This window comes from Podarcis erhardii, assembly GCF_964252035.2.
Source record: "Podarcis erhardii genome assembly, chromosome: 4".
In the NCBI taxonomy this organism is placed as follows: Eukaryota; Metazoa; Chordata; class Lepidosauria; order Squamata; family Lacertidae; genus Podarcis; species Podarcis erhardii.
In genome coordinates, this window is record NC_138508.1 from 46,051,415 (window position 1) to 46,078,304 (window position 26,890).

Sequence of the window (26,890 nt, forward strand, 5' to 3'; positions counted from 1 at the left end):
CATTTATTTACATGGTGGCACTTTTGTTGTCTCTCGTTCTCCGGTGTGGATGGTATTCCTATCTATTTTTAACTTGTACTAGCATAGTCTCATTTTGGATAATATTCCCCTCCATGGCTGAAGTTTGGAAATAATTACAGGTCAGAAACTGGGGGTGGGGGGTGGGGACAAAAGGATAATAAAACCTTCATGGAATCCAGTAAACAATGTGATTGTTTGCCTCACTGCTAGGTAATCATGAGGGGAAAGGGGGTGGGATATGAAGGCATTTGCAGCAATATAATGAGCAGTGTAAAGGTTTATCTGTGGAAAAACACATTTGTCCCAGTTTCCAAAGCATTCATGCCTCACTTAGTTCCCTTAAATTTTCAGAAGTCTTCTCAGGTTTTCCCAATAGAGGCTCTTGAGTTTTCTCATTCAGAAAACATACTCAGGCCTTTTCAGGTCATGCTGAGTCTGCTTGGTCTCTTGACAGTGTCTAAAGAAAGTGTATTTAGAGATTTCCCTTCCTTGTCAAGATCCCAGCCCTGCTCTCACTGATATCAGCTGCCAGAATTGAACAAACCCTAAATGAAAATTGAAGCAAAAATCCAAAGATACTCCACAGTGCCTTCTGTTGTAAACAAAAACCTGCCCTTTTCCCTTATGGGGTATCCAAGAGCCCATATAGAGTCCTTACATAGGTTCCCTATTGGTAGGAGAAAATAACAGAGGCCAACCAGAGAATATTGAGAAGCAAAGCAGCTAGTAAGCCTGATCTTTATTGATCTGTTGCAACAGTGTCCTCGCTTACCACACGCAGGAGGGAGGAGGAACCCAGAACAATGGCGCACAAGGCTTTATATAGGCATTTAAAATTCCCTGCCCTGGGACTTCTGGGTTAGCGCCTCCAGCAATGGCAGAGTTCCTCCGATCAGGAGGAATTTGCTCCGTGGAAATCAGGGTCTGACCGCCACGGCGAAGGCGGAGACCCATTAAAATCACAGGCGGGAGAAGCCTGTGAACGTGGGATTCGGCTGGCACCCTTTGCGTCTCCCCTACTCGCGGGGAGACCCGGTTTCGGGGATCCGGAGCGATGTGGGGTGAGTGGCGCGGTGCTTCGAATCGACTGCTTTTTTCACGGAGGGAAGCCACATTGCTGTTGCTGGAGAGCGCTGACTTTTTCCTGTGGACAATTTGACTCTAAACAACTACCTGTGAGTAGAACGGAAAATTGGATTTACAAGCGTCTTAATTTGGTACCGAAATGGAAAGGTTTCAAACAGGAAGTCCGCTTTCCCCTTTTGTAAATAGATTGAAGCAAAGAAGCTGCAAGCTAAGGTCTTGGAAAGCCTTATGTAAAGGATTAAACTTCCATCAATTAAAATCATTAAACCCCCCTTGGAAGCAGGAGAAGAGAAGAGCCTGCAGGAGAGAGCGATAAAAATTAAATTACCACTGCTCTGAACCTGGAAACGGGCTGCCAGCAGATTGACGTTTTGGGAGAGTTCATTGACTGTGAATAAAACGTATGTTGACAGTTAGTTAAATGAGAGAAATATATTGTTTCCATTGTCCTCTTCTGTCTTTAAAAAGGAGGAAAAGTAACTGAAAATTGAAACTAACTTTACTTTTGGAACTGTGCTTGAAAGGATTGATACAAGTGGAGACTGTTTCCCTCTAGAGGGAGCTTTTGAAACTGTTACAAGAGTGGAGCTGGGGAATCTCCAGCTGCAGGATAAGAACTGTGAGAATCAAGGATTGACCTTGGACCATTTAAGAATGTTGACAGGAGAAGCCTTAGTGATTGCATTATGCAAGATAAACTATTCGTTGGAACAGCTTCACAAAAAGACAGATGTTATGGCTACTAAAATTGTATTGTGAGCACCAATACAGAAATTATTCAGGATTTGCTGCAGGAATCTACTTTAGCAGAACAAAATGTGGAGAAGAAGAAGGAGAAAGTTGTTGTTGTCGAACCTAAAGTAATACAAGTGGGAGCCTTAGCCTTACAGAGGCAAATTGAGGACTACAAGTTGATGCCTTTTATGATTGAATCCAGAAAAAGTCAGATTTTGAGGATCGAAGCCCGACCTGGATTGGAGAAGGAAAGCTGGAAAGATCACCCCATGCAGGGATTAATTGACTTTTGGGACATGGACTTGGGTCAGGAGGAGACTGGAGTTCTGGGGGCCTTTGGATTTGGAGGAATTTTGAAACATGTCCTGAAATACTTCATGGATTTTAGCTTTAACTATGGAAATTTGGCTGACCTGTCGAGAAGGGACAAAAGTATTGTTAGGTTGGAGTTTCCCCGAGATCTGCTCTATAGCATCAAAGAATATGAAGAAGACCTGCAGAAGGGACTTGGAAAAGAGTTAAGAGCCTCGGACATAAGATCTCCAGGTTGATGGACTGTATGGAGTTGACAGAAGTGACTGGCAGAGTCCGAGACCGGGGAGAGGAGATGGTGGAAGAAGATTGGAAAATTTAAAGTCTATATATAGAAATATTGTAAAATTAATGAGTGATAGAAAAATGTTGGAATGAAATTTTATGGCCTTAGTAGAAATGCTATAAGGAGTTTAGCTTAAATAAGTTTATTAATTTTAATGGAAATAAGATTAAAAATATGTTAAGACATTTATATGATATAAAATAGAGAAAGATGGAAAGGAATTGCTGAAACAATTAATGGAAGTGGAATACAAAGAGGGAGGTGAGAGGAGGTCGATGAAACAAGGGAATGAAAGCTAGAATATGGAAAAGGTATGATGTATGTTTTTAAATTGTTTTTGTTTTGTTTTGTTTTGTTTATTGTGTTTAGTTTAATGTGTTAAGGTTGTGTTTTGTATTGTTTATATATTGTATTGTATTGTTTTTTTCTTTTTTGTAAGCTTTAAAAGTAATAAATATTATTTTTTAAAAAAATTCCCTGCCCTGAAGCTCAAGACCACCTCTCCATACATCATACATACATCACAGAAGGGGTGTAGCTCAAGACCCCACCCCATACATCACACCTACATCACAGAAAAGGTGTTGTTGTTTTTCCTGTCCGCCAGGTTATCTGACTGCCTTACCTGATAGTCTGTCACCCATTAAAATGCTGATTACTCAATTTCTGAGACAATGGGAAGGCTCCCTGACCCTCCCTCCCTCCTTGAGGAGAAAACATTTGGGAATCAAAAATGATTTCAGGTCGGTCTTCCTGTGCTGATCTATGTAAGTGCTTGATTGGTACACTTATGAACATTTAACATATATCTAAGACCTCAAAATTCCTATCACACTTCTCTTGTTTATGGATGTGGGAGATTTTTAATTCCATTTACCTTAGGTTGAGTGCAGCCACACACCAGCTGTTTTGCATTGGCTGGAGAAGAAGTACCATAGGGTGCAAAATAGGCCTAAGGTGCAAAAAAAAAAAAAAAAAAAGAGTACTTGAAGGATAATGACATAATGTTACCTGCCTAAAGGTGAAGGTAAAGTAGAAGAAGTCTTGGCCAAAAATAAAAAAGTGGCTTATTATGCTTTGGGCAGTTTAACCATGGAAACTGAGGTCATTACAGAGCTGCCCCCCCCCATGAGGCTGTCTGACAGTCACCTCAGCCAGCACACCCATTCTGCCACCCAGCTGTGCCCCCTGTCTCCTTGGCCTCTAGGGGCAGAGAAGGACTGGTGGCAAAGCTCTGTGCAATGCCTCCTCGCTCCAGCATGGGCAGCCGTGGGGCGTTTCACCTCAGATGTCGAAATGCCTCAGGCTACCCCTGGCACATTAAATATGATTTGTATATATAATGTCCCTGACATTTCCTGTCATTTTCAACACAGACATTTTTAAACATATACATATAATGTATCGTATTTTCTGTGAGTAAAGATGGCGTCCGGCACGTTTCTTCTGCGCCACTGTGCTTCCGTGCCGATCGAAAACAACTTCAGCTCCCCTTAGCTCTCTTAGCATAGTCCTAGCAAAGTTCAGCAGAGTTCAGCAGCGGGAGAAAAGCTGTTGCCGTGTGTGGATAAGAAATCAGACTGAATGCAGGCTTTTCTCTTATCTCCAACAGTCTTTTAATGCGTAGAAAAACATCGTAAATCAGCCCGGCGACAGAGCCGGCATCTTTCGCCTCTCAGTCAAAACCGAAAGACAACTCACACACAAAGAAACATTCCCGTATGTGAATATAACCACGCCTCAGAATGTGAGACGTCACACAGAACTGTTTAACCCTGTAAGTTCTGATTCTCCTCACATTTTCCTCCCATTCTTCCAATTGCACAAACCTTTTCCTATTTGTGCAATTTGTGTCCAACTGCACACTTTTAAAAAACACCCTCAAATTCAGTTTTGTCAAAGTAGATGCTCAGCATTTATTTTGGTGTATTTGGGTACTGTTTTATTAAAAGTCATAACTGTTTGTTTTCAACATTATGCAAAGCCATAGGACACAACCCACAGGAAGTTGAACAATTTTATGTCAAATTGAAATCAAATGACTTAGAACTGGTCTAAACTACTTTAATTGAAAGTAAGGGCTATTGATTCTAAGTAAACTTGCTTCCAAGCAAGCACGGGCCAACTCATTGCCTCTGGTACATGCCTGTTAATCTGTGACATATGATGCATGTTAACCAGCTGCATTAATATACCCCTTAATGCCACACTCCAGGGGTTTGAATATGCTTTTTATTTCAATAAAAAATGGCTCCATACTAAATACGATAATTTCATCTACTGAATAACCTCTATTTCTGAAGTGTTGCTATACGCAAAAATGGTTTCAGACCTACTTAGGTAAGCTCTGTAAGATTATGTAGTGCATTAAAGTATTCTCATGAAGCTTCAGAAGCTCATTCCAACTTTATGTTCCTGGCAAATGCAATTGCCTTAGGTTGTTAGAATTACCAGCTCACCTTCCTTCCTTCCTTCCTTCCTTCCTTCCTTTTTTTCCAGCTCATGAAAGATGGAAGCAGAATATGATACTGCTTGTTTGCACATAGAGCTGCCTTACCGGGTCAGAACCAGAGAAGTAAGATTACAAATTTTGTGACTGATTTTCTCAGTATGACTCAATTCTTTTGGGAGAGGGGGTTTACAATGACTTTAGCAGTTCAGCAAATAATGAGCTCAAATTAGTTACTTTTGAAATAGTTTTCACTCATAATGAGGCTCCAATAGGAGTCCATGATCCCCTAAACCGTTTAAGTACTTAGAAAAAGCCAACAGGTCTTTCGTTAAAATCTGAGGTGGCAAAATATTTTTATTTTTTATTTAAGCAGCAGCTTGGTTACTCTCTCATCTTCCTAACACATTTTCCCCCAGGAACACAGTGGAGTAAACTTCAGCCAACAGCAAGGTGAAGTGTTTTTTTGGATGGGAGAAGTGTGTGAGAAAGAAGAAAAAACACTTGCCATCTTTGTATTTTAATGCAGTACACCTCCCCACAAAAATAATAATACTGTGGTTCCTCTGGAAGACCGTTCGAGTTCTGAAACGTTCAAAAACTGAGGTGCAATTTCCCAGCCGACAGGACTCCACAGCTGACAGGATCTTGCACTCAGCGGAAGCCACCTCAGAAGTTCAACTTCCAAGGTGTGTTTGAAAACTGAAGCATTTACTTCCAGGTTTTTGGCGTTTGAAAACCGAAATGTTCATTAACGGAGACGTTCGAAAACCGAGGTACCACTGTACTTGATTCTTGATATTTGCACACAGACACACCCACCCACCAGTCAAGAGATACTTTTGCTCCAAATCACAAACTAAGGCAATCTGGGTGGGCCAAATACTTTGGCCAGGGCTAGTCTTTATCCAACCCAGTATGTTGAGAAAAGATACAACAGAATGTTGTACACATTTATTTTGCTGCATGTTTTGGGCCTGCTTTGGTAGTTCTCAAATGAAGCCCCAAAACTAAATGTGGAAAGCCAATAAAAGTCATCTGAAAAGATTGGCAAAATATTGTATTTTCATGTGCTAAAACTGCTATTTTATCCATCTCTTCTGATGACTTTGGTTAGCAGTGCACAGTTTCAATAAAAGTTGCAAAAAAAGCATTTTCTCACTTACAAGAAACCTTTAATTACCTCCTGTTGCTAGGGTAACATCACAATATGTCAAACAATACAATGAAAAACAATAGAATATGATTGATTTGCAATTAGATTCATTTTAATGGAGTCCATTTTATGTGTGATGTCTAACTAAATTATACTCAGAACAGACCCATTTAAATCAATGAACACGTTTCTGAAATTCATTAATTTCCATGGGTCTACTCCAAGTCTGAGTAATGTTGGATATCACACTTTGTCTATATTTTTAGAATGTGAACACTTTTATTTACAAAATATGACTAGAAATGTGTTCTGGGCAGTTTGAAACAATTAGGTTTCCACTTTCCCTCTTCTTGATTATTGCTTACTATAGTAGATTAACGTATATTTCCCCCACTTAAATAGCTTATAAGGAAGGATGATAAGACAAGGTGAGAAAAATAGATAAAGATTCTAACAAACCATTTAGATTATGCTCCTGATGCAAACATAGATGTGTTTTCCCACATTAATTAGATGTGTTTATTATCGTTGTTAGAGCTTATCGTTGTTATAGTTTAGAAGCTGTCATGTATATGCAAATGTACTTTATTAATATGCATGTTATCCTCTTATTTTCACTTTTCATTTAAATTCTATTACTAATGCAGAAAATAAAGAATAAATCATACGCTTTTAAATGTTTAATATGGGAACCCAGAAGATTAACAAAATATAGCTTCAGTTTAAGGTTACTCTACATTTCTAATGAATATTAATCTCAATGTCACCCACGAACGATGATGCAATATGATGGATAGGGAATGGAATTTTCTGCATATTTCAGTAACAAATTTATTTGCATGTGTTTTTTCCCCCTAATCCCAGTATCATCCCTTTTTTCAGGTTTGAATAAAAATGCTAACAATTCATTATTATGCATATTATATGCATATGACACACATATTATTGGATAATTGAACAAGTAAATAAACAGATACATACATAAATGCATATATGTGTATAAGATATATTTAAATATTATAAAATAATATAATAACATTTATTTAAAAATTAAAATATTTTAATAAAATAGTATAAAATTTCTTCAGAAATAAATATACATACTTTGCATATAACTTTTGTGGACACTTGGATGGATCCTTAAAACTGATTTTTTTGTTGATGTTTAGTCGTTTAGTCGTGTCCGACTTTTCGTGACCCCATGGACCAGAGCACGCCAGGCACTCCTGTCTTCCACTGCCTCCCGCAGTTTGGTCAAACTCATGCTGGCAGCTTCGAGAACACTATTCAACCATCTTGTCCTCTGTCATCCCCTTCTCCTTGTGCCCTCCATCTTCCCAACATCAGGGTCTTTTCCAGGGAGTCTTCTCTTCTCATGAGGTGGCCAAAGTATTGGAGCCTCAGCTTCAGGATCTGTCCTTCCAGTGAGCACTCAGGGCTGATTTCCTTAAGAATGGATAGGTTTGATCTTCTTGCAGTCCATGGGACTCTCAAGAGTCTCCTCCAGCACCATAATTCAAAAGCATCAATTCTTCGGCGATCAGCCTTCTTTATGGTCCAGCTTTCACTTCCATACATCACTACTGGGAAAACCATAGCTTTTACTATACAGACCTTTGTTGGCAAGGTGATGTCTCTACTTTTTAAGATGCTGTCTAGTTTGTCATTGCTTTTCTCCCCCCAAAAACCTGATTTCTACTTTATCCCTAATGCTGGGTAGCCCCCAGGGTGGATCTTTTGAAAGGTGAAATTCCTCCTCTATTGCACAGGTGGCGCTCCAAAATGCTGGACTACCATTTCCACGATCCCTAAGTGTTGGCCATGTTCTCTGGAGCCTATGGGGGGATAACACCTGGAAAGCTACAGGTAAGGCATTTGCACCCTATTGTTAAATCCCAGACATGTAACATTTTTTTAATGAAAGTTTTGATGGAAAAAATGTTGGAGCAAGAGCTGACTGCAGAGACAAGTCCTCATCATTTATTATAAGATTGTGGTTATTATATATATATATAATGATTCACTTAATCTGTTCAACTGAAGGCAGCAATAAATCAGGTTATGCTACTTAATCCTTGCTCAGTCATATACGTCATTTTATACCCTTAGGCAATTCATAGTCCCTCAGACTGAATTCCCTGTTGTAAAGTGAGAACAATTGTAAACTTCAATCAAAATTACATGCAGAAACCAGGGCATTTTTCTGACAGAACATACCAGTATGGAATACTGACACGTCTGTTATTTTGCTGCTCATAGCAACCATTTTGTGCTGGCACCCATGGCAGTTTTATCAATATTTGAATTCCAGCATCTCAAAAAAATTTAAAACACCACATACAGTGAAATTCTATACATGTAATTTGGCTCAATGGGGTATGTATAGGACTGCAGCCTTAATCATATTATAGAGAATGATTAACATTTATATTTTTAAAATACAAAATAGGATGTTCTGACTACACCATTGTCTACCACATATTTGATGTCACTGTCATGTTTACTGACATGTTCTCCTGTTGCAAATACCCAACAAAGGTTACTGATGAATCCCTATGCACATTTATCTGGGAGCAAACACCATTAAATCTAAGGGGGCTTTCATGCCTAGAAGTAGACTGCTTGTCCTACTGTTTATCATTATTGAGACTCAACCAAAATGACTCACCATTTTCCAGCAATATTAATTTACCTGTCTATTTTCCTAACTTCCGAAGGTTGCACTCACTGTCTATTCCATTTGTTCTCAGTGACACTAACGTTTATTGACCATGTGACTAATTGTTGCAACTGTACTCTCAACTGAGTCCATTGGCCATTAGTGACATTATTGCAAATCCAAGCTTGATTGCCTATTTTTCAAGGATGGAAGAAGAATTTGGTTTGGTTCACATTTTAATGAAAGCTAACCTGAACAATATGTGAACCCAAATATATCTCTTTTTCAAAATTAACACGTCTCCAAATTTAGCTATACAGTTCCCCAATTAAAAATGTGTACAAACATGTGTATATTAGAGGCAGGTGTGTATCTGAATGCATATGTTCTTGAAAATAACATACAAAAATGCATTATATTTGAGAAGATGTTTTGCAAAAATGTATGTATTGTGCAAAATTGCATGCAAAAACTGGGAGTTTTTTGAATTTTTTATTATAAAAAAATGCAAACTGGTCTGCAATTGATGACTGGACTTGAGTGGAAAAATGAGAAGCAAAGAGAAACTGAGATTGACAGTGTATCTGAAGAAGTGTATCTGAAGAAGTGTGTCTGAAGAATGTATCTGAAGAAGTATCTGAAGAAGTGTGTATATTCTTCAGTGTATCTGAAGAAGTGTGCATGCACACGAAAGCTCATACCTAGAACTAACTCAGTTGGTCTTTAAGGTGCTACTGGAAGGAATTTTTTTATTTTGTTTTGAGATTGACAGATTCACCCATCCTTAGTTAAACAGGATAGTGATATCATTATCCTTCACAGACAGAGGTGCCAATCAGACTACAGTGACTAAATCCCATTGAAATCAATGGAACAAGTTAGTCTTAAATTAACCAGAGCTGCAAGAAATTTTTATCCTGTTTTGATCTTTAGAACAAAAATAACATTGGGGGAAACGGTCAAAAAGAGCTTTATTATAAGTGAGAACCTGTGTTTCTTAATACTGTAGGGGCAAAGCTCTTCCTTCTAAAAAAATAATAATGTGACATGTTAAGTAATTCAGCATTATTGCATCTTTATCCTAATGAAGGAGTCAGGTGATATGGAATGTGCATAAGATCTCAGACATTCATTTGCATTGTGAATGATCAGGTGCATTATTCAGTGGTATTTGAGTATTAATACTTTACTAGGTTGCCATGTGTTAATTGTCTTAGAACTGGGATTCTATACCTCTCCCCAGTTCTTCCACTTCTGGAGCTATGTGGCCACAAATATTATGGATGTGTAAATAAATCTATTCTTTTGCTTTCACTGTCCCTGATGTTTTTTCACTTGCTGCTGAATGGGGCTTTGACCTTGGATGTAGGAACCTTTACTTCAGGGCAGGACTCAAAACTCATATGAGATGGCTCACATGCCAAATATTCCTTAATTGTTAGATATGATGCAGCGAGACGTTAGCATTTCAATGAGATGTCTACTTGTGGATTTAACTCTCTCCAATGCAACCAATAAGACAAGGATGGTTAACTTTGGCTCAGTCATTTTCATAGCCTTAAAAAAGAGAGAGATTTTGCAGTTTCAAGAATGCATACTTAAATTGGCCAATAGAAACCAAAACTGTATTATCAAACAGCTACAGTCTTTGAAAACAAATGAATCTTTATGCAAGATAAAAAGATTGTTCTTTGGTGGCTTTTTGTATAATTGCACCCTGTGTTTGTTTCTTCTATTGGCTTTCATTTGTTTTATCTTTGTTTGACAGCTGCTATTAAACTTTTTTCTGCTGTCTACGAAAGGAGGCAAACAGCTGTCTCTGCAATTGATGTGCTTGCTGTTCCCCACTAGGCCATCTGTGTCACCTCCTTCTAACAGATGCATTTAGAACTATGAAAAGCTTCAGGGGAAAGCCTGGTGAACGCGCACACACTGCTTTATTAAATAAAGCCTCTAACATACATGTGCTCTCGGCAAAGAGAGCTGCATTCAGATGGAGAACCTTACAAAGAGAAAACAAAACAGCCTGAACTCATTATTTTGATTTCCCACTCTCCTTGGGAGCAAACTATTAAATTTCCACATCAGACTGTGCCGGAATAACTGTGTATAAACAGCAACTTTTTTAAAACAGAAAAATAGTAAACTAATTCTGCAACAGTGGATCTCTCTAGTTCCCATCCTACAGGGGTGAAAACCCAAAACACCCCAATAAGCAGGAGTGCCAACTCCTGGAAACCAAGGTGTCTTTGGCCCCCTCAAAATCTCTGGGCAAGGGGGGCCAGGCCCTCCCAATGTAGAGGGGATGGAGGAGGCCTCTGATGGTCAGCCTTCCCAACCATTGACCTCCTCCATGAACCCAGAGTGCCCGCTGCGGATGGGAGGACATGCTGTGCTCTTCAGTAGAGTGCTGGACCAGAGTGCTGACGAACTCAGTGCGCCTTCTCATCTGCCACTGGTGTTCCAGGTTTGTCAGAGGTTATGCCAAAGTGCCGAAAATCCAACACTCTGGTGCAACCTTCTAAATTCACTTAATTTAATGTCTGAGAAGGGTTTTGAGCTAGTACTGTAGCCGGTGTACCACCCCTTAGTCACAATTATTAATTTCAGAGGATCTTTGCTGATGTGGATATTTTTCCCAGTGCTGCCTTGTGTGTGAAGACCCCCAAGACCTCCCCAAAAAAGACATAGTTGACACCAATATTAGTTTAAGGTTATTGGCATAATTTTGACCACAACTTTATTGATTCCAGAATGTGATGTTAGAATTCCTGCTCCATGATTGCAGTCATGGGATTTTTGTCTATCACATGATGGTGTATGTTTTGACTCCACAGTGGGACATGATGGAGACAGGATGTTTGTGTTACTGTGTTCCGTGAAGTGGGAATATTGTCCTTTGTTCTTTTTCTCTTTGCTCTGTGATGCTAGAGAGAGAGGAAGCCATGTTGCAGTGTTCCGTGTGTGTTTATATGTAAATAAAGTAGATTAGCCAAAATCCTGAGTTGCTGAGGTCTGTTACGCAAGCTGCAAAGTGTGCCAGTGTCTGTTGGCATTGGTGGCTGTGATGTTCGGGCTCAAGAAAGCTTTTGATGCTCCCGAATGATCAACCAGGAGGGAGAGAACATGCCAGTCGGGCATGTGCCTGTGCCAGTGTCCTACTTGAGAGTAGGCTTAGCTCCTGTGAGTGGTTTGCTTAGGCATTGGTTCGACTAGCTGCACTACACCTCTGGCAGGGCAGCACTGACAACTGGACACTGGCAGAAATCAGTAAGGGTAAACGTACTGGGGGAGCATTGGTCCTACCACAGACGCAACCTGTTCCCAGGTGCTCTGGTGTGGCTCTAACCCCTGGAAGGGTATCAGACAAAAGCATGGCAAGCACCTGGATTCATTTAACGGAATACCCTATCGCACATTGGGAGGGGCAGGTGTGACAACCTCCCCTCCACCACACCTTGAACCAATGTCTAACTGCCAAACCTTACAAAGTTGTGACAATTTGCTATGCGGCAGGCGAAACCCAAGTGGCACCAGCCAATCAGCCAAATGTGAAAGTTCCTACTGGGCCCCTGCCCCAAAAGCAGATGACCCACGGCGGCATAGCAAGGCCATAGCAAGACCCTAAATATAGGGAGGGTGGGCGGGTGATCCAATGCATGAGGCACTAGGAGGAAGCTCGACACAACGTGCAGTGGTCTAAATAGGTCCCCCAGCTGCAAATTCTCTCAGCTCCATTGGCCAGAATTACCCCAGCAACCGAGGGACCCAATCGGGTTGTTGTGGCTATCCAAATGATCCCACCCACACAAACGGTGAGGTCAGTCTTGGTGATCTCACCGCAACATGTGCCCCCCGTGATGAGGACACAGCATTCTTATACTTGCATAATTTTCTCATTGCTTCTCCGCATTCTGATGTGAATGCAAGAGAAATGTATTAGGGACGCAGCCTTTCTTGATTTGGAAGAACCACCAAATAACAAACCCTATACCAGGAGAGAGTTAACAATTAATCTACTGTACATTTATTATTCATTTACTATAGACAAATTATGACTACTTAATCATTATTTTAAGTGGATTGCCTAATCTCTTCACATTCTCGTTCATTTAAAGACTAGAATATAAAGTGCTTTTGGAGGTTTGTGAAGATGTCCACAAGGTGGCAGTCTCAACCACTATCTAGCTTTTAGTAACTGATTCTTTCTTCCAAGAGGCACAAACAATAGAAGGGTTTGTCCACACTTGCTTTTTGTTCTGCTCTTTCCAGGCAGAGCTCCATGCTTTAATGCTCTGTGTCCAAGTGGTGTTTTTTGGGGGGTGGGGCATGTTGGTCTGAGCTTTACCCACAAATCAGAGCAAATCTCAATTTGGGATTTCTCCGGGGAAAGCTCCAGAGCAAGAGAGAGAGAGAGAGAGAGAGAGAGAGAGAGAGAGAGAGAGAGCGCACTTGGATACGGAGCTTTAAATAGCAGACCATGCCTGGAAAGAGTAGCTAAATGTAAGTGTGGCTCATAAGCAGGAACATCAGGGCAGTAACAAAAGTATGTCTGCATCTTGCATCTATAGAAGGAACCTGAATCTGGGCCAGACTTAAAGGTAAAGGGACCCCTGACCATTAGGTCCTGTTGTGACCGACTCTGGGGTTGCGGCGCTCATTTCGCTTTCTTGACCGAGGGGGCTGGCGTACAGCTTCCGGGTCATGTGGCCAGCATGACTAAGCCGCTTCTGGCGAACCAGAACAGCACACGGAAACACCGTTTACCTTCCCGCCGTAGCAGTACCTATTTATCTACTTGCACTTTGACGTCCTTTCGAACTGCTAGGTTGGCAGGAGAAGGGACCGAGGAACAGGAGCTCACCCCATCATGGGAATTCGAACCGCCGACCTTCTGATCGGCATGTCCTAGGCTCTGTGGTTTAACCCACAGCACCACCCTGGGTCAGACTTACCTCTCACCTAAGTAGGCCCACTAGCTCTCCTCATTTGGGTTGGGGGTTTATTTTGGACAAGCCACGTGCATCTGTCCTGCAGATAAAGTGTGCTCTACAGCTATACTCTACAGGTGTGGGGTAAATAACGAGGCTTGAACAAGAGGGGGTTTGCCAGCACCAGAGCTCAGTGGGCTGACAGTGCCTGCAAAGTCCATTTGCCAATAATATGCTGATTGGGAAGCACAGACACACTTTTTTGCCTACATGCTCACCTTTCAAACCTGGCCCATGACAGGATCCAGTTTTCTGCTACTTTATTTAAACCACATATTAAACCACCTGCTGTTGCCTTCATCCCTTCATACGAGATCAACTATCAACAGATACTGGAAGTATAAAGACTGAAGCACATTCTACAGATAAAATGATGATAATTTAGTGCCAAGTTTGATCAACTTTAATGTTTAAGGATATGTCAGCTGATTAATACCTACTTTTAATTCTTCTGGCACTTGGTTGTTATGCAAAATAAGGAGCAAGGGAAAACCTGGTCTGCTCAGGCGAAAGTGGGAATACCTAGGTATCCTTCAGAGTTAGATATCTTTCAGTTCAAATTAACATGAAAACTAAAGAATATGACACTTGTTTTGAATATGGATTTGTAGGTGCAAAATATAGCAATACATGATGTCTCTCTGTGTATTCTGCCTCTTGAATAGTTTGAGAGAATATGTGTGTCTCCAGATAGATTCTTAAATGCCTTTATATGAGAAAGTATTAATTAGTTTTGCTGATAAACAAAGACAGTTAGAATGGCTCCCACAGCCATTAGATGTTTTGAATTCAGAGTCTCTTCCCCTTCTAATGGAAGCAGATGATGACATATTGTGCCTCTGTCTAAAAGCCAGAGAATAATTTTTGTTTCTCTACATCTTCAAGCGAAATAGGCGCAGGGCATTGTAATGTACTTTATATTATGGACAAAGCAAGACAAGTGTCTTTGCAATACTTGTACAAATACAAAAAAATGGCACCGACCTTCTTTTAGGTGGGATGTCTTGGGGAATTCAATATCTGAGTGATGAAAACAAATAGTGCATTAACAAATGCTGTGGCTTGTAAATGAAAAGCCAGAGTGAAATGGCCTGAAAGAATCAATAGCAAAAGATAGCTTTATTTTCATTACAGCTTTTATTTGCCTCACTCAGTGATGTAACATATTAAGAGGCATGGTGTATACATTTTATTTGACATACTGGGAAATATGGTTCAATAGCAAGAAAATCACACACGGCTATTTATCTTTTCTTCTTCTTTCAGCATAAAGGAAAATTAACAGTATGCCACTATTGTCGTTCCATGGGAAAGCTTCAAGCTGCTAACCAGTATCTGCCATGGGCAGCATATTTGCATGTGAGCACTTAGTGTTTGTGTATTTGTTTTAAATCAGTACTATGATATGGTGGTGAAAGTAATGGGTATCTGAGTTCCATACCAGTATATGTATAGCTGTATGCAAGTAATCAACCTTAAAGAGCACAACCAGTAAGCTGTTCACATACCAGATATTTTAATGAGGAGCTAATAGATTCAGCCTGAAAAACATTTAAGCACTCAAAGAGATCAATAAGCAAGCAGATACTTCCCAATTGTCTTATATCAGTAACTGCATGCTTTGCATATATAATGTGATATGATCTTCATAGCAAAAATAGGAGCTCCAGTATAAGTGGAGCAACAGGTATGCTATATTTTTTTGATAAGGGGAGGGACTGCTTCCCCCCTTCTTTTCTAAGCAGATGCTTACAGCTCATGCAAGTTCTTCAGGCACCTATAGTCAGAGAAATTGAATACGGGATTGCCAATTTTCCTTGTTAAAATGTCATTCTCATAATGCCACTGGGAACTATGAGCAGGGGAGACTGATGAAAGACTGCTTTATTCCTAACATGTATGTTTGAACTTGGCACTTTCCCATTACTTGGCTTGCACTGACCTACATCTCCCAGTGGTGAACCACAGAGTGAGGAGTATGGTGATTAGAGGCCAGTTGACTCTATGCTATTCATTCTGATTTGCTTGCACAATGCTTACATGGAGGTTAGACTATGTCTAGTCTTTATTGAGCACTTGTTCTGATTTCTTTGTGGGTAGTTAGATGGCAATGAACATTCATAATGATTTGCTTGTGGGGTGTTTATACCCCTTCCAATTAATCATTTATTCATGCCAAACTTTTCACTGAAATTCTGTCACTTTACTTTTTTAAAAAAAGAAAGACTGGATTTGTTCCCCTAGGATAACAGAATACTGTAATCCACACAAACCCGAATTTCTGGAATGTGCTGGAATCTATCCTGCCAAATAATGAGATTCTGGAGGCACTTCTTGGCACCTGAAGCTAGGAGCTGCACTTGATATCTGTGGGACAGTGGAGTACAGTGGTACCTTGGTAGTTGAACAGCTTGGCTCCCGAACACCACAAACCCAGAAGCGAGTGTTCCGGTTTGCTATTGTTTTTCAGAAGCCGAATGTCCGACGCGGCTTCCGATTGAATTCAGGAAGCTCCTGCAGCCAATTGGAAGCCGCGCCTTGGTTTTCGAACCATTTTGGGAGTCGAACAGACTCCCAGAAATGATTAAGTTCAACAACCAAGATACCACTGTACTTTTTTCTATCACCCAACACCAAGAAACCAAGCTACAAACTCTTAGTGTAATGTTTCAAACCAAGAAGCCAAGATAATATAGCTTTCCCTGGATAAGATCAGGGAAGGGTTATCCATTCCACATCCTATTGTTGGGCTGCTAGTTACAATAACCTGGGGGATGCTCCACTCCAGAATTGCCTTTATGCTTTTTAAATGGCTTCATTATTATTTCCTCTGCAAGGAAAGTAGAAAGGCTAGAAACATCATGAAAAAAAATGTCAAACTAGTTAAATGGATTACCTCAACAGAGGTGATGTCACAGGCTTTGGCATGTAATCCAATCAATCCAATACTACAATAGGGTGCCCCTGCAGAGATGGGCCCACTAATCAAGAGTCTAATTCAATTATATTGGCCTGAGAATTATACAGTGTAAAACGGTCTCCACAAAAGTAACAAGATCCTATCAGGATGGGAACTGGCCCATCCTGCTGAGTACTCACAGGGCTATACTAGGTTATAGGAAACGGTAAAGCTGATGGCTGTATCCAATCAATTTTGGAATTTGCTTTGAAGCTTTTGCCCCCAGTGGTATATAGAAACTGTTTGTCAGAGCTTTTTCCAATATGCATCCAGTTTCCTACCTGCCTAGATCTCCTGAAGTGGAATTCCTTGCTCAAGCTGCTCAAAATCCCTTTTCAGGGATCTGCATATGAGATCTAATTCATGTTTCCTGACATTTTCAGCAAGAATCCACAGTATAAAATGCGAGTCTTTTCAGTGCCCTCACTTGTGTAAAAACATTCAGCTGCAGAGACTTCAGAAAGTTGTGATAAATAGGTAAACAAATATGCATTGAAACGTTTAGCTGACAAGTGCTTTTTTCATTCTCCTACCCCACTCTCGGGTGTATGAGGTGTTGGGGAGCAGCAATATCTCTGGTTTGGGATGTTGTGCTCCCTCTGGGTAGTTCCTCCACCAATGGACCCCACGCTGCACTCAGCTCTCATCTGTGGCTGCTAGAAGCTGTGGCTGCTAGAAGCTGTCAGCATACCACAGTGGCCACAACCCAGGCAATGGTTTTGACTGGTGGACAAAATCAGATGAGAGTAAAGTCTGAAACTCTTGATGAGCCTTGATGCAAGACTCTGGCAGACTGAGTGGACAAGACCAATAGTGGGTCCAATGGTCAAGAAGGCAGTTACTGCATATGCCTTAGAGCAGGCATCCGCAAACTCGGCCCTCCAGATGTTTTGGGACTACAACTCCCAACATCCCTAGCTAACAGGACCAGTGGTCAGGGATGATGGGAGTTGTAGTCCCAAAACATCTGGAGGGCCAAGTTTGGGGATGCCTGCCTTAGAGGGAAATGAGGGGTAGATAGGGTTTGTCAACCTGGGAAGGTAGCCCATCTAGGAGAAGGAAAACTCTGATCCAAAATCTACACTGCCTTGTGGCTGTACTCATTCATTCATTCATTCATTCATTCATGAGAAAAGCGTTGAGGAACAATCTGTACCTGCTGCACTGCAGGACATCTTTGGGAGAAGAAAAGGCTAAAGAGTAAACCCTACACAAGTCAAGAGTGAAGTCCCTAAGACAGTTGCATGGTGCCTTGCACACCTCCTTTTGGAACTCCTGTAGCCAAGTTGGTGCAAAACGTATTGCTCTGCTTCCCTTTGGACCTCATCAGTGAGGCTGAGAGGGGGGTCTTGTCATCTGGGTAGCCCAGGACTTTAATACACACTGTCCAGGCTTGGACCCCGGAGCAGTCACTTTGGTGCTGAAAATTCAGTAAACCTATCCTCCAAAAACAACTGGAAAATAAACCTTGTATAGTCTTCAATATGCAGATGGCAACAAATATTGTGTAAGTCATACCTAAAAATAACATACTGACCAAAGAAAGCACACCAAATGAATATAAATGAAACAAATAAATGAATATGCATGTTATCCAGTTGTTAACAGAAGCACAAATATATTTCAGATCAAACAAATCATTGCACAATGGAAGCTGCCACAGTTTAGAAAGCAAATGGAATTGAAAGGCATTTTCCAGACAGCAGAGGGCACCCGTAACCTACAATGCAGAACAAGCATGCAGCTTTTGTGTAAATTGTAACATTAAATCCTCATTTCTGATTCCTGAAATAATGCAAGAATACTACAGTAAAAGGTCTTTAAAAATATTTGTAAGACTGAATATTTTGGATAGTGCTCCTGCATATTTCTTATGGAAATGGGATTTCTAGCATGCTATGCCATACAGTCACGAAACACACATCCCTAATGATAAGGACTTAATGTTGCATGTTATTTTTGAAATATAATTACTGCACTGTCAAATTATACTTATCTTTTATACAGTAATGCCCCTTGTGAGTCATAGATCTGAAGCAACAATGAAAACCTATTATTTGAAAGCAATCACTTACAAAAAGTCAAACTTAATAGTACGGAAGAAAATGTTCACTGAAGCCTTGTTTTAAAACATTACTTATCTTTCTGAAATTGACTAAAAAAGTAGTTTAGCACAGCAGCTGCCAAAGTATTGGCATTGGTGGCATATACATCCTGGAAACTTTTTAGCAAGACCCAGGATATCAGTGGTAGTGTTCACATGAACATGAGGATTTCTCTTGTCATAAAGCCTTTGGTCTGTAATAATCAGAAGGTAGGTTTAAATAAGAAATGTGCATTTTTTTACCCAGAACTCATAATTTCTGAGAAATTATGTTAATCTTGGAATGGAGATCAATTTGTTTCCAATCTGTATCAATTTCACATGTGCTCCTTTGTAAATTTCTTCCATCCCATTTCTGCATTAATCTGCCTGGGGGTGGGGTGGGGATTAAAAGACAACAACTCATGAACATTTGTATTTAAATATTTCTCTTAATTTGAATAATATCACAAAATGCATATTTTCATATGTATGCTATGCTAGTGTATGCATTTCTAAATAGAATTTATCCTAAAATACACATTTTAATGCATTTTTGTATGCTTTGGAGGCAAAGATCATAGCACAGATCTTGGAGAAATCTTAGTTGCACTCCTTACATGTCTGGGAGATGCAGAACAGGCCACATTGGAATTTACAGAAATCAAATTTCCCAAGTTAACCTTACTGAAATCCTTTAAACTTCTCTTTCAATTTCTAAAGATTTCAGAAGGGCACAAGGAGAGTCAATCTCATCAATATAATTATTCTAACAGACTCAGAAGGCCATAAGCAGAGCATGAAGGCAACAACCCTTGACTGGTTATCCTCAGTAGATAATATTCAGAGGTACACTGCATCTGAGCAGGAAGCTCCATTTTGCCAATCACTGCTAAGAGACCTGTCAATTTCTCACATCCTTCTTCAGCTGGCAATGTCCCAATACAAAATGTTGGTCTTCATTAGGCTGATGGTGAGGCCAAACTCCACCCAGGCTTGGGCAAAATGGTTGACAGGTCTCTGTAGAGCGTCCTCAGAGTGTACTTTAAAAAGAACACCCATATCTCTCAACCACCATGTAGCATTAATTATTATTCAACTGAAATTATTCTATCCCATGCCACTTTTCAGGGCCAATATCTTTCAGGGCCAACAAAAATGTCTCAGCTGAAATTAATGAGGCAATTCTAGTTCTGTCTGACCAGTATCTTGAAAATCCAATCGATGAAGCAGAGATCTAATACCTTCCCCTTGAAGTAAGCATAATGCATCACCTTTCCTAGGTGTTGAAGGAGTGGCGGAGCTTCATGCTCTGGCACTGGGGGGCGGAGAGCAGGCGGGGGCATGGTGCCCAGAGCGCGTGGGGAAGCAGCCGCGATGGCATCCCACTGGGATCACGCTGCCGGGGTGGTGCACTCCCCTGCACTCCTCTAGATGCACTCTGTGAATGTTGCCTCACAACTTCAATGCCCCCCCTCTCTAATTAAGAACAGATAGACTTGCCTTCATTTGCATGCCTGTGTGCTGGCTGAATAGCATTCACTTTCATATTGTCAATGACCTATCTGGGAGGAAAATACTAGGGCTGGGCCACATTAGCCACATAACACTACAGTTCCTGTGAAATAGTCCATCTGTTGGTGATACTTGGTGGGCAGTGCTTTTTTTCTTTAAAAAAATGTTTAGAGGTGCTCTCATTCCATCTGCAACTCAGGAAACACTGTGACAGGAAATGAGATTCACCATGCTAGAGAAGAAACTAATTTATTTAAAATTTTAGTTTCTTCTCCCATTAGATTCACAAAATATCTAGGGGTATGCGTACCCATGCATACCCCCAGAAAAAAGGACTGCTGGTGGAGTTATGTGAACAAGAATGAAGTTCATACATGTATAGGGGAAAAGAACATTTTAGAAACTGGAAAACATTTTCTTTCTCTTCTGGCACTGAACATTGTGCAGAACAACTTCAGTGCAATGCCCAAATACAAAGTGTTTCCTCTCTTCCAGAGTTACACTGTGGCAGTTTAATTGCTTCCCTTTACAGGACAGTGGAGGAACGTGTAGCTCAGTAGTGTCTTGACACAGTCCAACAGTGGCTCTTTCAGGTTCCAGATAAGGATCTCTGTTAGCCCAACCTGGAGATGCTGGGGAATGGACCTAGGACCTTCTGCATGCAAATTAGATGCTCTACCTTTGAGCCATGGTGCTTACCCTTGGGAAATGGATTATGCTTCCTCATCACTAGGGAAGGATAGCACTCCCCCTATCTTCATGCCACTGTACTATCTATAAAGTAATATGAAATCTCACTTCCTACATGATTAGCCAAGATCTTACAGTGAGGAAAAGGATAAAATGGTGGCATAAAAGTTATAGGGGGAAAACACGACACTGTGGTTATGAACAGACACAGGATTTTTTTTTCATGGGAGTGGATGCTCCAAAGGCATGTTTGCACCACCCAAACCACCAAATGTGTATTTCTCATTCTGAAATAATTTGTAGGCGATGCTTCAGCTCACCCCTAATATATATCTGTGGCATTTGCCTCCTAGGATGGGTCATAAGGAAAGGGTTAAAATAGGTGTGATGTAATTGGCCAATGAGAATGCAAGGGAGGAATAAAAGTTGGAGTGGGAGGTTTTGAAAGTCAGTTGAGGTTTGGGAGTTGAAGAAGGAAGAGGGAGGAATAGGCAGTGGGTTGGTAGAGTTGTATTGTGAGAGAGTGAGAGGAATTGTTAGGTGGAGTCAGATAGATAGTTGGAATAATCAGTTTGGAGTTGTTAGGAACTAAGAATAAGAAACTGACAAGAGAAAAATTAACTGAAACCATAAGCTTGTTCCTGCATTTAAAAATAAACTTGATTATTTGTTTATGTTAACAACTGACTAGACTCCGTGTGTCCCCGTGAGATATGGGATGGTGGCAGCGGAAAAAGCAATTGCAGTGGCAGCACAGGGTCAATAGACCGTCAAACGTCCGGGGGCCCTGTGTGTGATCACCACAAAATCTTTACAAGTAACCCTACTGTTCATTGTAGACACAGCCCTACCTCCTGCATAAGCCAGTTAAAAAGCTGGAACCTTTGTGCTCTTGCACCTTTCCAATTTGTTTCGGTGGGGATCATATATGAGAATATTCTGGTGGGCTACACTCAGAGCTGTTGCTCTTAAGATAATATATTTATTGTTTTCCCGGTATCTGAATCAAGCCCACCGCATGCATTGCATATATTTAGGAAAATGACTAATATAATCACACAAAGAGAAAGAAAGTGACAATAACTCTTCCAAATTAGTACGTCGACTGGTTATTTATTCCATCACAAATGTTGCTTTATTATAGCCCTATGTTTACTTTTGTTGCTGTTATTTATATTGAGTCAATAGGGTATATTGATCTAAGACCTTCCTTAATTGTTTAGCACATTCATGGCTTGAACTTCCAGGAATTCTCAAAGTGAGCTGTTCTAATATGATGCCCTCTCTAATTGGTAAGCCTAGAAAATATTACTTTAATAAATATTTAATGAAAAAGTTGTTCTACTTATTCATTAGATTCCAGACTAATATATATTCATTACCAGAAGATAAATAACAATGCTTAATATTCTTTGTTTACAACTGAAGGTCATATGGAAGCATGTATGAATATTTAAGCCATGTCCACCAGTGCAGGTTGTGAATTTTAACAATTCTATTAGTTTTTCTCTCCACTGCTTTGCTTCATTCTTGTTTTCAAAATTATCATCATTTGGATTCAGTCTCAGGGACATGAATACTGAAGAATAATTATGTATTTTTAAAAACTATTTGTGGGTTTTATGTTTAAAAGAATGAAAAATGCATGTATGTTAGTTCACTACTTTTGTAACAGAAAAAAATGAAGCTGCAGAAGATGAACGGATTAACAAATAGATTTAATGCCAGACACAGGCATGAGTGTAAAGGCATTCATCCAAATATGAAGTGCCTAATATAATATATAATACACCTAATATAAGCAACATTGCAATAATTAAAATTGTATTTAACATTTTATTCTGAAAAGCTGTAAGAAAAAAACACTAGCCCGACTAATTCTCCCCTTTCCCTTCAGTTCTGTGCACATAAACAATGTGCATGTATCTTTGGTGTAGGACTTTTCATTCATATCCATACTTTATTCATTACACCACAAAGTGGATTAAGGCTGCTATAAACTCTTACAAGAGAGTAAAAATTATTTATTTATGTATACAAGTATTCCTGTACCGCACTCTCCCCCAAAATCAGGGATGTTTCTTCTTAAGAGGCAGAGCTGTATGAAGCAACACCCTAGACAGTCTTTTGTGTTCATTTTGTGTTCACCGCAAGCACGTTTACCACCGAAAATGCAGACACCAACCTGTGTGCTTTTGTCTGCGAGCCTCAGAAACACTTCTAAACAGTCTGTTCCTCTTATGACATTTGATCAAATAGTAAGTAAGTGCAATCAGCCCATCACTCTGCTGCTTGTAGGGTAGGTATTCTACCAAAAGAGAGGGCCTAGACAATTTTTATGTGATATGCAAATTTATGAATCAATATATATCACCATGGCAGGGAAGACTGTGAACAGGTGATCAAGGAGCCTGCTCTGTCTGCTGGTCAGGTGCTTACTGCCCATGGGTCCCTGGCCTCCCCTCTTGAGGTTCTCAGTTTTTTGTAAAGCAGACGATGTAGGAGGGGGCAATTTAATTCAGTTCACTTTTATAGGCCAACCTTCCTAATTCACACTTTACAGAATCCATTCGCCCCCTTACTGGGTGGGCACCTTTGCAGGTGGGCCCGGGCCTCCCTGGTAAGCCAACCTATCACAGGCTGGATCATCTTCCTGCCACCAAATCAGCCAATGGCAGCAGGAGTTAGGGGGCACTCCCCTGGGCGCAGGACCAACTGAAAACTTGTAGCCCTTGCCACCATGCCCAGGGGATGTTTAAATGCCTGGCCTGCAGGGCCTTTCGGCCTCTATCTCACCATGCCAGATCTCCCACCCTCCCTCCCTCAGATCAGGGGTTTTTCCACGAATGGTACAACCATGACATGGGCAATGTTGGTCACCTAATTTTCATAGGCTGGCCAGAATTTTTTCCTACTTGGCTAATTGGCACTGCCATTGGGGTTTTCGCCTACCTCATAGCAATCATCTCAACTTTGTAAGGCAGATATGCATTGGGTAGACCTAGCCTTGGTTGGAGGGGAGGTTGTAGCCTCTGCCTGCCCCTCCACGGATAAGGGTATTTTGTTAAAAGGATCCCAGAGGAGTGGGTCCTGTCCAATGCCGAGACAGGGGAAAGGGCCATACCACTCCTCCAAAGGGGACTGCTCGGGGGATGCCCTGATTTGACGTAGGTCATAGGGCATCCCCCCCAGCTTCACCCTTAGAAACACTCCCAGCGGACAGGAATGACATGTGCCATTGCTTACCACAATGCCTATGGTCAAACCTTACATCTGTAACCAATAAAGTTGTGGCCTTATTTGATGCCGAAACCAGTAAGCCATGTGTTGTCTAGTTATTCACACCTTAGGGAAAAAGTTGGTCATGGGGCCTCGATACGCAATAGTACACATACAGAAACACAGCCATCCTTCAAAGTTCACACTTCTACAAATATTGCTATACATCTTCAGCCTAAATGTGTACAAAAAAATGCATACGCTAAGGTAATGTTTACATAAAAATGTATACTGGCATTTCCGCACTTCTGCACTTTCACTTTGCGCATGACTGTGTATATGCATGACACCAGGAAATAATTAAATAAATCAGTTTAAACTGCAAAATGGTGCGAAAAGGGCAAAAACTGCCCAAAAAGAGCGGGAAAACTGCAAAAAAATTATGGGGAAAGAGTGGGAAAACAGCTAGCAATCCCAGAAGCCTTTGCAACTGCAATCCCATGAGTTTTTGCACTGACCTTTGAGTCCTGTGGAGAGTTGGAGTTTGAGAAAAGAGGTTTAGAGGGAGCAATTATGGTGGGGTTTAGCGGATTTTTGGCAGTTTGGCATTGAGGACGTTCACAGGCTTTTAAGATGGTATACATATGGTACCCGGGAATGTAGCCTCCAGGTAAGTGGGGAGATGCCAGCATATTAGCAAAAATAACAAATTCCACTATGTCAGGGGGGAAATGCTTTGCTAAACATGTATATTGGGGAAAATTGCATACGGATGTGCATATTAGGAGAAATGTACACTAAAATTCTGATGGATTTTCATGAAGATTTTTGGAAAAGAGCAAACTGGTGTGGAAATGTGGAGAACTGTACGTAAGATTAGAAAAATTGGAAATTGAAAGCCAACAGGCAGTATGTGAGGAGATAGGGAGATCAAGACCTTTCTCCTGTTAGTAACATGAACTGATGCACATGGGAGTGCGCTCCATACAACCTGAATGAAAATGAGATTGGAATTTTTGAGTATCACTCATCAATTCTACTGGCAGCACTCGGCTCTGAAACCCATTGCATAAATGCAAATATCACTGCTTTCAATAGAAAGCAGTGTGTAGGATCATGGCTTTGTCTTTGAATGCTTATGCCATCTTAAAAGGGGTATCTGGCTGATGTTAAGCTGTCCTGCCAGTACAAAGCCAATTAATTTCACAAAAACTTGCATGGAAAGGACTTCCATGCTTCTAAATTATTAAGATATATTTGAAGGCATTGGCATTATGTGCTTGATGCTGTAACATGTTCAGTGCTTTCAAATCCCATTCTCTCACTAGAGGATATCAGAGCTTAATACCTTGGCTTATAACAAAACCATTAAATTTGACAGCATAGGCTGGCATCTTGACATATTGCCAGCCAAGCAGTACATGTCCAGTTCATAGCATCCTTAATTCACTTATTTTTGAAAAGTACAAAGTATCAAGAAATTGTGCGTATGATCTCAGTTACCTATGAAACATTATAACATTTTCTTCTCCCATGCAAGCATAGTTTTCAAACTATTTTGTAGCTTTAATATTAGCATAGGTTTCATCCATTTTAAAATTTCCAACTGGCAAAAGTTTATATCTGCTTTTACAGACATCAAAGAATATATATGATGGAAACTAGTAGATATTGATTAATTGATTCCTCCTTGAAATATGGCCCTGGCAAAATAATTTTGTCTGGCTTGCAACTTTTCGAAAGCCAACCAACACCTCCTCCTTCGAACCACTGGATTGATATTATTATTATTATTATTACTAATCCATCATACATACTTGTTAGACTCAATTGTATGATGAAACCGACAGTGGTTTTTGTGTGTTTTAATTGTTGTTGATTATTTTAGAAATTGTAAGAGTTAATGCTTTAGAATACAGTGGTACCTCGGGTTACAGACACTTCAGGTTACAGACGCTTCAGGTTGCAGACTCCACTAACCCAGAAACAGTACCTCAGGTTAAGAACTTTGCTTCAGGATGAGAACAGAAATTGTGCTCCGGTGGCGCGGCAGCAGCGGGAGGCCCAATTAGCTAAAGTGGTACCTCAGGTTAAGAACAGTTTCAGGTTAAGAACAGACCTCCAGAATGAATTAAGTTCTTAACCAGAGGTACAACTGTATGTTAAATAAGGTGTTTAACAGCAAATTGCTATTCATGCCTAAGTCCATTGATTTGAGGGGGTCTGCTCTAAATATGACTTACAGTGCAATTCAGTGTCAACTCGGAAGTAAGTCACACTGAATTCAATGCAGCTTACTCCCAGGTAACTAGGATTAGGAGGATTGAAGCTTTAGTTAGATACAACCCTAAGGGCCAAACGACACAATAAAAAATGTCATTCAGTAAAAAAAAAACAACAGGTGGGGGGAGTGTGCACATGTATGTTTAACTATTTCCTCTCTGGCCATGGTACTCATGGTACTCATGAAAATGTTACCCTGTACTGCTGCTAGCTTCCTTGCATTCAAAGCTATCATTGATGCTAATAGGAACTTGCACATTGCATTCGTACCTGCTTTTTATTTTTATTTTCTAAAACCCAAACAGACTTCCAAAGATACATTTAATGTCACATCAAGTTTGACCCCAAGTTCCACAGAAGAATGTTATACCTATTTCTGAGGAAACATTCATTAGGCATGCTGCAAATGAGCACTCACACCTTACACTGTGGGTGCCCTTTGTGGG

The 26,890-nt window shown here is 40.5% G+C and overlaps 1 long non-coding RNA gene across 1 annotated transcript in view; it reads left to right on the forward strand.

The window, feature by feature from the left end:
• Positions 1–4,968: 4,968 nt before the first annotated feature.
• The window catches only part of LOC309340034, an 85,138-nt gene continuing 63,216 nt past the window's right edge, over positions 4,969–26,890 (forward strand). The window contains exons 1-2 of the long non-coding RNA XR_014155731.1: positions 4,969–5,015; positions 22,166–22,234. This is a non-coding gene — a long non-coding RNA (uncharacterized lncRNA). The remainder of the gene's footprint in view (positions 5,016–22,165; positions 22,235–26,890) is intronic.